This window comes from Lygodium microphyllum, chromosome 15, assembly GCF_053477565.2.
Source record: "Lygodium microphyllum isolate KBCC chromosome 15, Lygodium_microphyllum_v1.1.10, whole genome shotgun sequence".
In the NCBI taxonomy this organism is placed as follows: Eukaryota; Viridiplantae; Streptophyta; class Polypodiopsida; order Schizaeales; family Lygodiaceae; genus Lygodium; species Lygodium microphyllum.
This window is the reverse complement of record NC_141149.1, coordinates 25,327,028-25,344,591: the sequence shown is the minus strand read 5'-3', so window position 1 is coordinate 25,344,591 and position 17,564 is coordinate 25,327,028.

The following is a 17,564-nucleotide window of genomic DNA, read 5'->3' as shown; positions in this document are numbered from 1 at the left end:
CAACATTTGATCGATGGGAGGGTAGAGTGGTTAAAGTGTGTCTAAATGTGGAGTAAAATGATGAAAAGATTACTGTTTTTGTTTGCATGCCATATAGGTGCAGACTACGATCCCTACGTGGCCGAGCTCTTAACGTAGCTGGAAGCAGCAAAGGAGGAAAAGAAGGTGGCCATACTGGAGCTGGAGAAAGAAAGGGAAACCTCAGCGGCCCTAAAGCACGAAGTTTCAAAGAAAGAGGCTAACCGGCGAAGGGAGGTCAAGGCGTTACAAGACTAGCTAGAGGCAAAGAAGAAGGAGGCCCAGGACAATGAGAATCGCCTACGCCAGAGGCTGGAGGATGAGGAACAGAACCTAGTGGCCGAGCAACGAAGTTTAAAGTTGCTGGTGCAGTAGTATGCCGACCTAGAGCAAAGAATGGCCAGACTAGAGGGGTACGGCCTATTGGCAACTCAAGAAGGTGAACCGAGCGAGGGGCAGGGCACCCTAAGCCATAGGCTAGTCGTGGGATCTAGGGAAAAGAGAAGTAAGGACAATGGTACATTCCTATATACGATTAAATGGTACCTTGAGTGGATTTTGTGCGAAATGTTTATATGTTGAGCGACGCATCGAGGGGCCAATCCCCAAGGTGTAGGAGAGTCGCAGAGGGGTGGCGGCACTCAGCCGTTGGAGGATCCCCCATGTCTGTGCTTCGTGCCATTAGGCAATGTGTAAGGGACTCCCTCTGAGGAGTAGTGGGTGAGAGAGAAGAGTGGACTACAAACGATGTAATACAAAAGCAAAACATTTAGGAAGGCAATGTATGTGTCATCAACGCTCCTGGCTGCGAGGCCGTGGGGTTGTTGAGCGCGTGAGATAGAGGTCCGGCTAGTGCACGAGCCAGTGCCAGCCCGTTCTAGGTTCCATCAGTGGTGCGTCTGCCAGGAGCCGCTTAAAAGTGGCGATCCTCGAATCCTGGTTGTCTAGGGACCAACTAGCAGTTTATGCCAAAGGATACTGAGATTGATCCGTTATTTATTGATAAGCATCGTCTAGCAGAAATCCAAAAGCAAGAAAGAGATGAAAGAGCTAGGCGACGTGCTGAAATTTTTAGGAGATATTCCCCTAAGCGTAGTGGTGCTGAACCCTTACGAGGGAGTGGATCTAGTGGTCTTGGGGCCATAAGCAGTAAGTTAGGAGAAGGTGGAAGCTCTAGTGCTCCCCTTTCTGCCATAAGCCAGCCTACATCAAGTATGGGAGGTATAACTCCACTGTCCCCTATTCCTAGTGCAAATCCAATCCTCGTCATGGTGCAGCCTATTGCAATTCCAGCAGGAACGACGGATTTGTCGGCTCTAGGTTACCCGCTACCCATTTTTAATGGGCTAGTTGAGGAAGATGCGGAACTCCACATTAGGGAGTTTCAAAAGCTGATGTTTAATTGTCGCATTCAAGAAGAAGGACATTTAATGATGTTCTTCAATATGACTCTCAAAGGAAGAGCTGCTATATGGTATCATGGTTTAGAAGCCGGAACCATATTGAATATTGATTCATTTTATGGAGCTTTTCGAAGGGAGTTTGCCCATGAAAGGGGTGGGCAATATTAGTTGCATGTACTCAACGTGACCCGCCAAGAACCACACGAGGATATTCGTGCTTATGCGAAGAAAATAAAAGAGGTTTTTCGTAAGTTGGACACCTCTATTCCTATCCCCGCAGCTGCCCAATTGCAATATTTCCTACATGGTTTGGACTTTAATATCCAATTGTAGTTGAGTAGTGTCCCCTTGGGGGATATAGATACTGCCATTACATGAGCACAAGAGGTGGAATCCTGACTACAAGTAGCCTATGCTTCTTGAAGCAATTCGAATATGGGTTTAGTATTGGGAAACAATATGGCAATGGCCAATGGTAGTAGTGGCCAAGGGATAGCAATGGCTAACCCTAATGGGAGAGGGAACATGATGCAGAATGTCCCTTTATTACCAGCTCCCCCTAGCATGTCGATGCCTACGGGCAGTCAAATGGCTCCAAATGGTGGAGGCCAGGCGGTCAATTCTAACACCATGCCTGTGGCTCAAGAACCAGTGCCTAATCGAATTGTTAGGCCGATGGAACGACATGGTAATGACCAAGGCTATGAGTCGAGTGCTTCCAATGTTCTTGGTGAGGTTAAGGACATGATGAAGCATTATACCGACATGATTACGGAGCAATATCGACAAATAGATGTTGATGTTAACTTCCTTAAAAAACAACAAAATTTGATAGGAAGTAGATACTCAGAGGAGGGTGCACCTTCGAGGTTTAGTTGCAAATGGTGTGGTGGGCAACACTATCCAAGAAATTTCCCAAATGTTAAGTGTGACATTTGTGGAAAATCCGGCAATTTAGCAGCTACTTGCTGGAGTAAGATCAGTTCCCTCCAGCGTGGTAGTCGGCAGCCAGGGCCTGTTAATCATCGTGCCCAAGCAAATGATTCCCAGCGAGAAGATGGGCCTAAACAAATACTTCAACGACCAAAGACTACAGTGGAGGAGGGGTACCTAGTGGTAGTGGGGTTAGTTTGATTGAGGCTGTACACGTTAATGATGCTGAAACCTCTAATCTGCGTGCTGTTCTTACAAGAGGTCAAAAGGGTAGAGAAGCCGACAAGGATAAGCCTGTCGACGGAAACCCTAAACAAGGCGACAAAGGAACGCAAGTTTTGGATCCTGCCATGGAAGGGGGACCTTTGAAGCCTGTAGAAAGTAAAGCCGATAAGGAACCACCAAAGAAGAAGGTGAAAGTTAAAAAAGAGGCAATAAAGCCGGTTCAGCGACCTAAAGAGCGGATGGTTTGGCGTGAAAAGCGAGCTCTATCAAACTATCATGAATTCGATTTGGCGAGCTCTCTTTGCAAAGTCCAGCTGGATGTGAATCTTTTACAGCTTATTAAGCTTTCCCCAGGAGTACGCAAGGAATTTAGAAAGATTCTACGTACCGAGTATATCATAGAACCTTTGGGTATTGCGCGAGTTGGTGATGACTGGTTCGAGCATGCTGAGAAGCATTGCCCAAGGGTTGCAGCCTATGTCGATGGGATATTAGTAGATTATGCCATTGTCGACACGGGATCGTCTGTTAACATTATGAGTTTTGAACTGATGGAAAGGTTGGGTCTTGCGATCCAGAAAGATACCTCCACAATTCTTAGAATGGCAGATGATAGTTTGAGACAGCCGGAAGGCTGCATTACTAAGGTCCATGTCACTGTTGCAAATGTAGAATGCCTGTTGGACTTTAGGGTGATTCATTTTGCAGGCCGTCCAAGTTACCAAGTATTACTCGGACGACCTTGGATCTTGCAAGCGGACTGCCAAGTGGATATACCCGCCGGTTGGCTAATATTCGACAGAGGTGCCCAGCGTGTGGTGGTTGATGCTTATCCTGAGTCCCCGCAGAGTGAGAGAGCTCCTCTATCTTCTACATAATTGGAGATATTAGAAGATTTATCTGCCAGTGAGACATCATCGAGTGATGAGTCCAAAGAGGGATCCACCACGGAAGACATCTATCAGATCACTTTGAACGAGCCGATAGAGGGCCAAGATCGTATAAGAGATGCAGATGTTATCGAGCTAGACCTTAGTATGCCTGATGATTCACGGCCAATCAAATTAGGTTCTATGCTCAGCACAACAGAAAGGGAGGACTATGTGGCCTTGATCCAAGAATTCCGTGATATCTTTGCCTGGAGTTATGATGAGTTGAGAGGCATTCCTCCTAGTCTTACTGTTCATACAATTCCGTTGAAAGAGGGCAGTCGTCCTGTACGGCAGAAAGTAAGGCGTATGCCTTTCGAACTGAGGGACGGGCTGTTTGAAGAGTTACAGAAGCTTCGAAAAGCATGTTTGATTTTTCATGTGCAACACACGGAATGGTGTTCGCCGGTTGTGATAAGAAAGAATAAGAATAATCAAATCCGATTATGTGTAGACTTTAGGGAGCTGAATAAGCACACAGTTAAGGACTACTACCCGTTGCCATTTATTGACCAGATTTTGGATCAATTAGCAGGTAGGGAGATATATTCGTTTATGGATTGCTTTGCAGGATACAACCAAATGGCAATTGCAAAAGAGGACAAGTTGAAAATAACTTTTATCACTGTATTTGGTACTTTTGCGTACCATGTGATGGCCTTTGGTTTATGCAATGCGCCTGGTTCGTGGCAACGAACAGCAGATAAGACATTCGATGACATATCCCCTGAAGAGTTGAAGGTGTTTATTGATGACTTAGGGGTCGCCACCGTGAGAGGAAGGCAGTTGATCATTTTAAGAAAATGCTTCGAGCGCTGTAGACAATTTTGCATCACCCTAAACCTACGGAAGTGTGTTTTTGGAGTACCTTATGGGCTATTGCTGGGTCATGTGGTCAGTTTGGTAGGAATTGCGACAGACCCCAAGAAGGTTAAAGTTATAGTTGCCATGGGTCCACCACGCACTCCGAAAGAAGTTCATAGGTTTCTATCTTCGGTTGGTTACTACCGTAGATTCATCAACGCCTTAGCAGAAAGAACATTGCCGCTTACAAATTTATTGTCCTTTAGCTATTCGTTTATATGGGGTGACCCTTGTAAGGTAGCATTCGAGGATGTGAAACAAGAGCTAGCAAGAGTGCCTGTTTTAAAAGCACCTAAAAGAGCTGAGGTGTTCTATATATTTTCAGCAGCCACCATGTATAGTATCAGCTGTTGTTTAGCCCAAATTTGGGAAGAGAAGTGGTATCACCCGATTGCTTTTGCTAGTCGAAAGCTGGGGGTATCCGAAATCAATTATACCTACATGGAGAAGTTGTGTCTAGCGATGGTCTTTGGGACCAAGAAATTTAGGCATTATATTCTCTATGAGAAAGTCGTGCTTTATACGAAGGCGGAGGGACTTCGATTATTGATGAATAAGCTACAGCCGCTTGATTGTCTAGCAAAGTGGTTGATCACTTTGCAGGAATTTGATTATGAAATCAGGAGTAAGCCACCAAGGTTGCAAGGCATCGTGGAATGTCTTGTGGACTTTGGGGAGCCAAAAGAATATGTGGCTGAAGGTAGTGATATGGAGTTGTTATTTAAAATAGATACGGCATCTATTCCCTCCTGGTATGCTACAATAACACATTATTTATCAACAGGAGAGGCGGGATCCGAATTATCTAAAGCTGAGAGAAGTAAAATTAAGTAGCAAGCGTTAAAGTTTGCTTTGATCGTAGGTACATTATATCGGCAAGGGGTTGATGATATCTATCGCCGATGTGTGATGCATGACGAGGTGCCATTCATTTTGGAAGAGTGCCATGATTCTGCTTGTGGTGGCCATTTTGCAGGACGACTTACAGCACAAAATGCTTTAAGAGCAGGTTATTGGTGGCCTGCCATCTTCCAGGATGCGTTTGCGTATGTTAAGAGATGCGATATTTGCCAACGACATGATAGTCGAGAGAATAGGAAACGACCACTCACCCCTATTATGGCGATACTTCCATTTGAGAAGTGGGAAATAGACTTTGTGGGTCCTATTACTCCGTCGTCGACTACACAAAAGAGGTATATCATTGTAGCAACTGACTACTTCACAAAGTGGTCAGAAGCACGTGCAATAAGGAAAGATGATGCTAAAGAAATTGCTAGTTTCCTTTTAGAGCAGATAATATGCCAGTTTGGTCCGCCGAAAGAATTAGTGTCGGACCGCGGAACCCATTTCCTAAATAAGGTGATTAAAGGTTTGACAGAGATGTGGCAAATCAAGCATAACAAGACAACCCCATATAATCCGCAAGCCAATGGGCAAGTTGAAAGCACCAACAAGCAGCTTGTGGGCATCCTGTCCAAAATTGTGTCGGAAAAGAAATGGAATTGGGATAAAAAGTTATACGTGGCAGTGTGGGCTTATAATATGACCTTCAAACGAGCCACTGGCCATACCCCGTTCAAGTTAGTATATGGGGAGGAGTGTGTCTTGCCTTTAGAAATTGAGCTACCGACTATTCGGTTTGCCATCAATCATTCTTTGAGCGATGAAGATGCACTTTTTGAGCGCTTGACGACACTGGCACATTTAGATGAGCTTAAGCTGCAGAGCTTATTGCACCAAGAAGTGGCGAAGCGCCGAATGAAGCAGCTACATGACCTCAAAGCCAAGAAATACACCTTCAAGAAAGGATAGCTTGTTCTGTATTATGATGCACGATGTGAATTATTTCTAGGCAAGCTAGAGCCCAAATGGGATGGGCCCTATAGGATCGTTAGAATAGGAAAGAATAAATCCACAGTCTTGTTAGCTGACCTTGAGGGGATAGAATTTAAAAATAAGGTTAATATTAATAAGATTAAACCTTATTATTTCTGATTGCACTAATGCTATGACTGCCTTGCAGGTCTAGGCCAGATCGATCAAACATCTGCAAGGAAATCGTGATAGAGGTTGATGGGTCGTCTGATCCCTTATTTAGAACACCCATATTTAGAACAGAGGTATCATCAGGGAAAGCTCATTTGGTGGAGCAAAGGATACAAGGTGATTGAGCAAGAAGGCGGGACATTTATTTGGGAGATCAAGGTCTTCTGCCATCACTGCCTACAAATTTTGACGAGCATCCCTGTTGAATTCAATGATGATGGAGGGATGGAGCCTACAGTCCACCCGTTGAATATGCTGAATTTCGATTACCATAATTACGAGTAGAGTTCCGGATGGCAGGATATGTAAACCCTTTATGGACGTACACCTTGTACTTTGATGGGGCGTCCAGGGGTGCATGCAAAAAAGGAAGTGTAGGAGTTGTCATCCGAGACCCCGACGACGCATTGTCATGAAGTTAGCTGCTTATCTCGGGGTGAATTTTACCAATAATATGGCAGAATACAAAGCCCTGATAATGGGTTTGAATATTGCAAAGAAGGGTGGTATCCGCCAGTTATTGGTGAAAGGGGACTCTCAGTTGGTTTTAAATCAACTCAATGGGACGTACATGGTAAGAAACCCCATTCTTTGCATGTACCATCATACTACCATAGCCCTGCTAGACGAATTTGATAGAGTGTCTTTTCAGCTGATTCCACGGCATTGGAATCAGTTTGCCGATTCTTTGGCTAATTTTGCGTATGAAGAAGACCTCTTCTTTAATTGTGGCCCTTGTCTCGATATATCTATTGATGGTGAGATAGGACTTGGTTGTTTGTGGGGTATGCTTTCTGAACATGCCATGTTTGGCAGACGATGGTTGATCTGGGTGATGTAGAGGGCAAGCAAGACTCATCTGCCTTTATTATCTTGGACCCACAGACTGATTAGACGACATGTGATGCGAACACCTCTTGCGATATACGCAGGAGGGATGGGTCATAATTTAATGCACCTAGTTTAGGGCTACGAGCCATGTTCCCCTAGGAATGGTATGCTTTGATGTCTATCATAGTTGTTTCCAGGAGGATGTTATGCGTAGTATTGTTTGATTTCATTAGGCTAAGAGGGCCGATTCAGTTTTGTAGTGAATTGTTTGATTTCATTAGGCCAAGAGGGCCATTTCCCTGTTTAGTGCGGGTGTGTTTAATTGGGTTTTTGTTTTAAGTGTTGTGCTGGACAGGTTTTGTGATTCGTGGAATTTTGTGGAGCCTGGAGGAGCCTTTGCTGTGATGGAAGCTTCTTGTGGCCAATCTAGGTGATACCTCTCCTTTCCGAGTACCTTTCTTTCCTGTTATATGTGTATTTGTAATTGTCGAGGGGATACGTTTTTGTTGGGGACCAGCAACCAAGGCATGAAGTCCCAGTTTTAGGCTAAGTATGTTTGAGGAGGTTGGAGTAGTCCTTGCCTCCTGTAAAGACATTGTCAGGCATCGAAGGACCTGTTTTAGAAGGAAGTCCAGTGGCCCTGTTCTGCTAGCCTGCTAGGCAGCCGTCCTAGGAGTTCTTGTTAGTAGTGAGGTAGTTAGAGAAGCCTGCCAGAAGATAATAATAATGATGCCAAGAAACCCTGAACATCCCAAAAGATGAATATAAATACGAAGGTATGTAAAAAGGGGTTCTAACCCCTATCAAAGAAAAGAAATGAAATGAAAATGTTCCTGGGGACGAATCAGACCTGGGGCCGATACCTTGTCTTCCTAGGGGTGGCTTCTTACTGGAAAAAAAATGACAAAACAAGGAAGGTTAGAGTGAAAATAAAAGTGAGCGTTAGAAAAGGATTAAGTGTCGCCTTGCGAGGGCTTGGTAGGTTCTTGGGTGCCGAGACAGGTCCTGAGGCCGATGCCCTATTCTCCTTGGGTCACTACGCTCAGCTCCCTCCTTTTTACATGCCCAAGTATGTTCATCCAATACAAACCCTAAAAGAAGACATGTACTGAAAGAAAATACTCTTTGATCAGGCTATAGGAGTCCTCGCCTTATAGGAGCTCCTAGTTGTGTTGTCTTTAGTTTGTAAGTAGTGCAGACTACCACTTAGGGCAACCTCTTTGATAGGTTTTTTTAGTTTGGCTGTGTTGGAGCAGCTGGTTAGCGACTCACTTCGGATCTTCTATTAGATGACGCTAGGCCTACTCCTTGTGGATGTCATGCCTTGGTTCTGTCCAGGGGTAGGGGGAGCATTGTGCTGAGTTTTATTATATATTTGTTTTGTATCAGTTTGATGCTTCTTTGGTTATTTATGTGCAGATATGTTCGTGGATTTGACGGGCTGAGTTACCCTATCTCGTGGTCGCCAATGAGAGCGGAATTTAGGTGACGGGAAGTGCTTAAAAATAGCTAAAAATTATAAATATCAAGGGAAAAATATTCAATGTCAAAGGCGGCGGCTCGATCTAGGACGATTTTAAGCGTCAAAGTGCTTTAAAGGTGCCCAAGAGACACTTGTTGATTTTTCATAATTTTTCAGATAGTTGTGCGGGTTGGCAAGAGTTATTGGCCAATGCGAGATGCCAAGCCGGACCCCCAGGATTTTTCAGAGCTCAATTTGGAGTCCGGACGGGGAAATGGCCACAAAATGGTCAATTTATGAAAAGGTGGACACTTGGGAGGCCAAATTTGAGCATGCCTTTTGAGTTTGGACCCCCCTCCCCCCCCCCCCCCCCCCCCCCCCCCGCCTCCCTCTCCACTCCAAATTTTTTTTTATGCACCTTATGAAGCAAAAAAACGTGGAGAGAGAATGAAGAGGGATGAAAAAACGTGATCAACAGAGGGCACCGTTTTTTTCGCCATGGATGGAGAGAGGACATCATGGATGTTACAAACACCCTGCCTAATGGATTATGGGGCTTCATTCCCTCCTGTCTATGGATCTTATTGCCGTCCTTCGCTCCTCAATTGATGGCCTGAATGCTGAGATAGAAATCTAGTCTTTCTCTCTCCTCCCTTTCTCTCTTCTAAGGGGGAATTCATGTCAGAAGAAGAAGGAAGAAGAAAGAATGATGGAGGCTTGTCTAGCATGGATCGAATTGCTCCACGGGCTGGAAATGGTGATTTGTGATCGTGTTGGGCATGAAGTGCTACTGATTTTCAGATTTGCAGCCATGGACATGAAACCCGAAACACGCAAATAAGCGGTAATTCAAAATTTTCAAAGGAAATTTGAGGTTTCATGGCTTTTGATTGATAAAATGTTGTTCATGTGGACTAAAAATTGTTTATGTTGCTGTTTTCCATGAGTACTTGTTGATCATAATTAGAAAATCAAAAAAATATACATCTTGTGGTTCAAAATAATACACTAAAACACGTAAAACATGGAAAATCAAGGGAAAATGATATTTTTGGGCATAAAAATGGAAGAATAAATAGGAACACCAACTAAATTTTCATTTTTGCTGCAAGAAGGAACTAAGGGCCATAGCCCATAACCTATTTTGAATTTTTAGTAATTAAATAATGCAAAAAATAAGAAAAATACAAGAAAAATAGAGAAAAACCACTAAAAATAGGGGAAAATTGCATTTTGGGTGCGAAAAATTAATGAAAATTAAGAGAAATATTTGTGAATGTTTGTGGGGACTGAAGCATGAGTATTTGCCTCAGTTCAACCCCACCTTCTTGTTCTAGTGTGTTTTTTTCGCTTTCTACACATAAAATGATGGCAAAATACCCTATAAATCTATACAGCAATGCAACATTTGATCGATGGGAGGGTAGAGTGGTTAAAGTGTGTCTAAATGTGGAGTAAAATGATGAAAATATTGCTATTTTTGTTTGCATGCCATATAGGTCGGTGAATAATTATAAAATAAGGGCCTAGTAACACGAGGGTTCCCTTGGTGCTAGGTTCGTGCAACGCCGCATAAGAACGGTAGTTGAAAATCATTGAAAGGATATTTTCCACATGTGCACAATATCGATTTCATAATTGTTTGAGCACTTGGCATCCACAATATGCATAAATCATGGAAATATTTAAAGGTATCAGAAATCCTGGATGCACAGCAATTGTTTTCATTAGGACATTGACCCACGTTGAGTGAGAGACAGGGCACCCTAAGCCATAGGCTAGTCGTGGGGTCTAGGGAAAAGAGAAGTAATGACAATGGTACATTCCTGTATACGATTAAATGGTACCTTGAGTGGATTTTGTGTGAAATTTTTATATGTTGAGCGACGCATCGAGGGGCCAATCCCCAAGGTGTAGGAGAGTCGCAGAGGGGTGGCGGCACTCAGCCGTTGGAGGATCCCCCATGTCTGTGCTTCATGCCATTAGGCAATGTGTAAGGGACTCCCTCTGAGGAGTAGTGGGTGAGAGAGAAGAGTGGACTACAAACGACGTAATACAAACGCAAGACATTTAGGAAGGCAATGTATGTGTCATCAACGCTCCTGGCCGCGAGGCCGTGGGGTTGTTGAGTGCGTGAGATAGAGGTCCGGCTACTGGCCCGTTCTAGGTTCCATCAGAAGGTATGTGAAGCATGTTAGTTTGGTAAGCAGGCAAGACAACCGTTTTCACATGACAGAGATGTAAGTAGAAATATTCTTGATGTTGTGCATATAGACATTTGGGGGCCTACACAAAATGTATCTCTTGGAGGTAGTTCATACTTTGTCACATTCATTGATGATTGTTCTAGAAAGCTGTGGGTATATTTTATGAAGGAAAAGAGTAAAGCTTTTGAGCACTTTAGAACTTTCAAGGCTGCAGTAAGAGAAACAGGCTTGAAAGTAAAGTGCTTGAGGTCAGATGGAGGGGGAGAGTACCTCTCCAATGAGTTCAGTGATTTTCTGAGGTCTCATGGGATAAAGAGATAGTTCACATGCAGGTATACCCCACAGCAAAATGGGGTTGCAGAAAGGAAAAACAAGCATATTGCAAAAGTTGCACGCGCCTTGATGGTGGCTGAAAAGAATATGCCTAAGCATTTTTGGTCTGAGGCTGTTCATACTACTGTTTATATTATGAACAGAACTCCCACAGCTGCAGTTCTTTGTATGACCCCCGAAGAATGTTTTACAGGTAAGAAGCCTGATGTTTCACACTTGAAAGTATTTGGCTGCATTGCGTATGTTCATGTGCCAGATGAGTTGCGGAAGAAACTGGATCCAAAGGCTGAAAAGTGTGTCTTTATTGGATACTCTTTAGAGCAGAAAGGGTATTGCTGCTACAACCCTGTCACATGTAAGTTCAGAGTGAGCAAGGATGTCATCTTTGATGAAATGAGCAGTTGGTATGCATCTAGTGGTGATGCATTGGATGATGATGATGATCATGACACTCATGTGCAGGCTGAAAAGCAAGAATCACGAACTCTTAGCGGACCAGAGACATCATTTGGTAGTCCTTGGTCTGGGAGACTAAGGAGTACCTCTACATCTTTAGGTGCATCTAGTAGCACTACAGGTAAAGACAAAGGAAAGAGTAAAGTTTCAGAAGGCATTGATGCAGTTCTTGATGGAGACTCTAGTGGCTCAGAGAGCTTGGATGATGAGCTTGGCATTCCTTGAGTGAGGACTCCACGTGTGCAGAGAGCACACGTTAATGCAAAGACTCCATTGAGTGATCCAGTGGTATGTAGGTCTAGCAAGGTGAGATACCCTGTTAAAAGATTTGGTTTTGAAGGTTATGCAGCTCACCATTATGCTTATATGGTGAAACTAGTTGAGGATGTTGAGCCTACATGTTTTGAGGAGGCTGTTGGTCATGCTCATTGGGATGCAGCAATGGATGAGGAGATGCCTGCATTAGAGGCCAATAAGACTTGGGATCTAGTATCATTGCCAAAGGGAAAGAAAGCTATTTGATGTAAGTGGGTTTATAAGATTAATAACAACACAGATGGTTCTATTAGCAGGTACAAAGCTAGGCTGGTTGCAAAAGGCTATGCTCAGACATATGGCATAGATTATGATGAAACCTTCAGTCCAGTTGCTAGGATGACAACTGTCAGATGTGTGATTGCTTTGGCAGCAGCCAAAGGTTGGAGGTTGCAGCAAATGGATGTGAAGAATTCCTTCTTGCATGGTGATTTGCAGGAAGAAGTGTATATGGATCAGCCAGCAGGTTATGAAGATTTAGAGCATCCCATGTATGTGTGCAGGTTGAAGAATGCGCTCTATGGGCTCAAGCAAGCACCTAGAGCATGGTCTGACAAGATCAGAGAGTATCTTGTTAATATTGGCTTTTATTTTTCTGATGCTGATCACTCACTTTATGTGAGAAAGGGAGATGCAGGTTTGGTCATCATAGTCATCTATGTGGATGACTTGATTATTACAGGTGATAGTGATAGTGGGATTGCTGAAGTCAAGGGTTGTTTAAAGATGAAGTTTGAGATGAAGGATTTAGGTGAACTAAGGTACTTCCTTGGCATTGAGGTGATCAGATGTGATGATGGTATATGGCTGTTCCAAAGACAGTATGGCTTGGATATGTTGTCCAAGTATGGTATGACAGCATGCAAACCACTTTCAGTTCCGTTGGAGCAGAATGTAAAGTTGAGTGCTGATGTTGGGGATGAGATAGAAGACCCTACTATGTTCAGGAGGATAGTGGGGAGTTTGATCTACATGACCATTACAAGGCCAGACTTGAGCTACGCTGTTGGTCTTGTGAGTCAGTTTATGCAAGTACCTAGAAAGCCACATTTGGATGCAGTCAGACGCATATTGAGATATGTGAAGTCCACATTACATTATGGACTTTTCTATGAGGCAAGTACATAGGTACAGGTGTTTGGATACACAGATGCAGATTGGGCTGGTAGTATGTCTGATAGAAGATCTACCAGCGGATACATGTTCTCTCTTGGTAGTGCAGCAGTTTCATGGAGCAGCAAAAAGCAATCTACAGTTGCTTTGTCAAGTACAGAGGCTGAGTATAGAGGTGCTGTTGTTGTAGCATGTGAGGTAATATGGATGCAAAAGTTATTGGCTGATTTGGATGTGCAGGTGGAAGATCCAGTTGTCATTTATTGTGACAACATGAGCAGTATACAGTTGGCTAGGAACCCTGTGTTCCATGCCAAGACAAAACATATTGAGGTACACTACCACTTTGTGAGAGAGAAGGTACTAGTAGGTGAGATTGACTTGGTATATGTCAGCACACAAGATCAGATAGCTGATATCTTCACGAAGGCATTGGGTACAGAGAAGCTTCAAAAGTTTTGAAGCTTACTTGGAGTTGCAAAGATGCAGTTGAGCTTGAGGGGGAGTGTTGAGATGGCAAGCTCAACACATGTGTACATGGATGATGGACCGCCTAGTTAGATGGGTCCACACTTCTACACTTAGCACGTCAGTGGTCATTATGACTCTCACATGGCCACTGACTCATTACTTATTATATTCAAGTCGTTACACCTATTTACAGCTAGCATAGTTATAGCGCCAGTCGACTAGTGTAGTCGGTTATTCATTGTTTGACTTAGTAGGCTACTTTTCTTTTATGTTGTATCTTATCTATACTTTGTGTACATTGTAAAGGGTGTGGAAGAAGAAGAAGAAACCAGCAAGAAAACGTTTTGGCCTCCATCTCTCTTCTTGTCTCTTGAGTGAGCTTCTCCTTGTGCATTCTGTGTGTGTTCAGTGTACCATCTTGAGCAAATCCCCCCACCACGCGATTCTTGACAATGAACCTAGGTGTCCATGAATGTTTACTCGGAATGCATTGGCTATAGAGGGTTGAATCAAGAAACCATAAAAAATAAATACCCCATTCCAAGAATAGATGAATTACTTGACTATCTTCAAGGGGTGAAGATCTTCTCAAAGATAGATCTCAGATCTGGATATTATCCGATAAGGATCAAAGAAGAAGATATCCCAAAGACTGCATTTAGTACAAGGTATGGACACTTCGAATTCCTAGTGATGTCATTCGGGTTGACGAATGCTCTTGCTACCTTCAACAGGTTAATACATGATATCTTTAGGCCCTATCTTGATGATTTTGTACTTGTCTTTTTTGACGACACCCTAGTCTACTCAAAATAGGGAAAGGATCATGAATCCCAACTTCACATTGTTCTTGAAACAACGAAAGCACACAAGCTTTATGCCAAGAAGAAGAAGTGCACATTTTTCAAGCGACAAATTGAATGTCTGGGATTCATTGTATCAACAAAAGGAATTTTAGTAGATCCAGCTAAGGTCAGAGATGTTTTGGAATGGCCAACACCAACTTTTGTCAAAGAAATACGCAGTTTTCTTGGGTTGACAGGGTGGTACAGAATTTTCATCAAAGATTATGCTTTGATTGTAGCACCTCTAATTGATCTACTAAAGAAGCAAGTAGCAATTGTATGGTCACCTACTGAACAGACTAGCTTCGACAAACTAAAGAAAAGCTTCGTATCAGCACCCATCCTAAAACTTCCTAATCTTAATAAGGAGTTCGAAGTGGTAACTGATACTAGAGCACTTGCTTTAGGATGTGTACTTATGCAAGAAGGTCATCTTGTAGGATATTCTTCAAGAAAATTGAAGAGCCATGAAAGGAATTATGCTACCCACGACCTGGAGCTGTTGGCTATCATCCATGCTCTCAAACTTTGGAGACATTACTTGCTAGGTAACAAATTTTTCTTAGTAATGGACCACAAGAGTCTTAAATGGATTTTCACCCAGAATGAGCTCAATATGAGGCAACGTTGATGGATCGAAGTGCTAGAAGAATATGATTTTGAAATCAAATATAGGCCTAGAAAAGAGAATGTAGTTGCCAATGCACTCAGTTGCAAGGCATTTCTAAATTCTCTTATTTTGCAAGATCCATCAATAGCAAGGTCTCTAGCCACAAAGGTATCAATGCCAAACAACCCAATTTTGGAGCTAGCAAAAGAAGGGGCATATCATGACCTAGTTTATCGAAAAATGCTAAGGGAGATCCCCATCAAGGATCAAGACCTGAAGCTAAAGACGAAGTGTCAAGAATTCTCCATCAGTAGTGGACTTGTCTACTTTAGGACAAGATTATGTATCTTTGCAAGCCAAACTCTCAAGCAGAAGATACTTTGGGAAGCCCATGACTCCCCTTTCTCAGGACATCCTGGTTATGCCAAGACCCTTAACATGCTCAGGAAGAGCTATTTGTGGAAAAGGCTCAAGGGAGACGTACTCAAATATGTCATGAAATGTTTGTCTTGTCAACACATTAAGCAAAACATGTTAAAATGCCTCGGAAATTGAAACCACTTGACATTCCACAAATGAAATGGGAGCTCATTAGTATGGATTTTATTGTTAGCTTACCCCAAGTTTAGGGAGGATATAACTCTATTATGGTTGTAGTAGATATTCTCACCAAGGTTGCACATCTCATCCCTGTCAAGATGAACTATAAAGCCTCAAACACATCACAAGATTATTCATCAAGGAAATATTCAAACTTCATGGGTTACCTAGAAGAATCATTAGTGATCATGACTCTCTTTTCACATCAAACTTCTAGATGGCTCCCTTTGAGGCTATTGGAACTCAACTCTGTTTCAGCACAACTTACCATCCCCAAATTGATGGTTAAACAGAACGAGTCAATCAAGTCATTGAAGATATGCTTAGGACATACCGCTGTCGCAAACCCAAAAAGTGGATTCAATACTTTCCATTGGTTGAGTTTGCTTACAATGCTTCTTACCAACAGAATATTCAGATGGCCCCTTTCCAAGCATTATATGGGCATGATTGTCGTACCCCTTTGAACTTCTCAGATCCAACTTTGAGGGTAGAAGATTCAAGACAGATATTGGAAGACATGGATGATCAAATCAAATCAATAAGACAGGACATTCAAGCTACCAAGGATAGACAGAAGGCCTACGCTGACTTGAAACGACAAGAAAGATCCTTCATCGAAGGTGATATGGCCTTCATCCGTATACGCCCAAAAAAGAGTTCATTATCCTTGGGAGAGTACAAGAAGCTAAGTCCGAGGTATTGTGGACCTTATAAGATCATCAAGTGCCTAGGGCCTAATGGTTACAAACTACAGTTGCTCGCAACACTAAAGATTCATAATGTATTCCATGTTAGCCTATTGAAAAAGTATCTACCTAATCTGAATCATGTACTTGATGATCAACAAATTGTAATGGCTAGCCAAGGAGTCCTTAAGCTATGGCCTAATAGAATTCTAGATGTTAGGGAGAGGCATTTGAGATCAAGGACCTTGAGAGAATACCTCATCCAGTGGAAGGATTATCCCGAAGAGGATGCCACCTGGATGGATGAAAATATTCTCAACCAACAATACCCCGATATCTTCTTGAGATGAGGACATCTCGATTCCTCTAAGAGGGAGAGGATGTAGCATCCCCCCCGTGCATAAGAACTCCCCCTCTTTTTAAAATTTTTTAATTTTAATTCAAAATTTTTAACCTCTCCCTCTTTCTCCCCACTAACAGCATGTCAGGGAGAGAGAGAGAGAGAGGGGGGGGGAGTAAAAGAGGGAGAGGGGGCATGCATCCCCTAGGTGGAGGGGTGGCGGCTGTTAAATAGCTATCTCCCCCCCATAAATCACCCCCTCCCCACTATAAAAGGGGAGCCCCCCCTCCCTTGTGGTGGCAGACGCAGCGCCTGCCCCCCTCCCCCCCGTGATTAGCAGCGTCACACCTCCCCCTGCTCGGCCTGAACGCCGCCAGGCTACCAAAGCCGTTGCCACCACTATCATCATCATCTCATCTTCATTTGCATGAGGCTATCAGCTCCCCCCCTTCTCAAAAAAAAATAAAATTAAAGAATCTTCTTGAAAAGCTTCCTAGAAGCTTCCAAAAAAAAAGCTTCCTAGGGGGTGTTTCATCCGCAGACCACGGAAGGACGCAAATCATCCGCGAAGGGAGTTCCCTTATGGGAGGGAAGGACTGCTAGTTGTAGGGAATTTCAACACACCCTCCACCTGCCCTAGCCCTGATTGCGATGGCCCCAAAGCGCCACACAAGAGGAGCACATGCGGGAGTAAGAGGAGCACATGTAGGAGTCCTCACCCGAAGCGTGAGAGCCGATAATACCCCTCCTGCGGAAGTTCAAGTTCCATCAAATTTAGCCTTTCATTTCCGCATGATATGGGTGCATTAAGTATAAATTTGCATAGGGAAAACCTAATTGCATTACTAGAACACTTTGTTTTAAAAAGATC